This window comes from Athene cunicularia (assembly GCF_003259725.1).
Source record: "Athene cunicularia isolate RWA chromosome 20 unlocalized genomic scaffold, athCun1 chr20_part1, whole genome shotgun sequence".
Lineage (NCBI taxonomy): Eukaryota > Metazoa > Chordata > Aves > Strigiformes > Strigidae > Athene > Athene cunicularia.
In genome coordinates, this window is record NW_020799125.1 from 9,026,466 (window position 1) to 9,028,096 (window position 1,631).

The window sequence follows — 1,631 nt, forward strand, 5'->3', positions numbered from 1 at the left end:
GTGCCCGGCAGAAAGCCGTCACCCCCCGCGCAGGCGGCAGGTACCTCCCGCCTAACGCGCCCCTCGGTCCTCGCAGCCGAGCGGTCCATGCCCGTTTTAGGCGCAAGTTTTTAAAGGGGAGTCGTGGTTTGTAACTTGGACACTTGAGCACCACCTTACCTGTAGGCTCTGCTCCCGTGAAAATAAACATTCTCGCTCCAGTCCTCGTGTTACTGATCTCTAGTGACAATCTTTAAATACCAACTTCACGGCTCTTGGGGACATCTGTTTTTCTTAGCGCGCTGCGCCACAGAGCTGGAGGTGCCGCAGACCTGCAGAAATACCTTCGCTCGCAGCAGCCACCCCGCTGCGCTCACAAGCACAGAGCAGCTCGCAGCTCCCCAGAGGGCAAAAGCCCCCCGGGAGATCCTGCTTCCAGCTCTGGTCTCCTCAGGGGAGCCAGGCTGGGTCTGTGGCCGTACCGAGGTGCTGCCCCATCTCCCGCATCAGCACAAAATCAGAGTCTCGGGCACGTGCGCCCTGAGGGGGACTCCTGCTCCTGCCCGATGCGCGAGGGCCGCCTCTGTCAGGTGTGTCATCCTCTTCCCCGCGCATCCAAGAGATGGGCAACGGGCACCTTCGGAGGGCTCATGCTGGGGAGATGGGGCTGGGGCCTCCCACCGCCTGCACCCTCCACGCGCCCCTTAAGCCGCACGCCGTGCGCTCAGCTTCGCCTTGCCCGTGCCGGCCTCATCCCCGCACAGGGCACGACGGCTGCCCCTTCCCGCCGGCGTACCTGCTCGCTGGGGATGCGGCCCGGCCACAGCGGCATTGGGACGTTTTGTTTCCACAACCCGCTCTTCCTCTTTATTCCCCCGTCTCACCAGCCCGAGGCAGACTGCTGCTCTCCAGTTCTGTCTCTCCAGCACTGGGGAGGCATCGGAGGAGACCTACAAGCCCTCGCCCCAACAGCTTTTATTACACCTAGCCCTTTCCTCAGGAAGGAGATATCCCATGAACCGCAGTGGAAGAGCCAAAGGAGCACAAAGGGTGTTGAGTTCAGGGTTTGAACAAGCTGCAGCCCACTCATGGATTTAACTCAAAATTTTGACAATGGAACAAAAACATCATTGCAACGAGACAGCTGTTTTTACTATCAAAATCTCTCAGATCAGTTCGACTGCAAAGTGTGTTCCTACAGTCCAAAGGAGACAAAGCTCCCAGCATCAGTTCGGAGCTGGCAGGCGTCCGAGCATGAGCTACCTCCCGCCGGCCTAGAAAAACCAAAGCTCTTTCAGTTGTTATTCCCCATCAGTTCTCAGCACTAACCCCCTGATTTCCCTATGGATTATCTGCAGTTCTGAGTTTACACTACTCTCACATTAAACTCAGAAAGATCGCTGGTTTGGAGGACTTCCTTGCTGCCTTTCTTGCCTGTAATCATGGTTCTGGTGAGGAGTCTCTGAAGTACAAGAAAGCCTTTAGATCCATCTTAAAAAAATCTTTTCCTTTGCCCCACTGCCCTGCCCCAAAACCAGATTGCCACATTAGCTTCTTTTGAAGCTGGTCTTAACAAGTAAGTTCATATATACTAATCATCTAAAAATGCCTTGCATGCAAAATTCACTCGACCCCCGATTTCACAACATATT

General features: G+C 55.4%; 1 protein-coding gene across 2 annotated transcripts in view; it reads right to left on the minus strand.

Moving 5' to 3' along the window:
- Positions 1-268, minus strand: part of EYA2 (EYA transcriptional coactivator and phosphatase 2) — a 101,273-nt gene extending 101,005 nt beyond the window's left edge. The window contains exon 1 of one of the 2 annotated variants that reach the window (XM_026862140.1): positions 160-268. The gene's annotated coding sequence lies outside the window, so the exon portion shown is untranslated. The remainder of the gene's footprint in view (positions 1-159) is intronic. The other variant, XM_026862142.1, reaches the window with a different exon arrangement.
- Between the last annotated feature and the right edge of the window lie 1,363 nt (positions 269-1,631).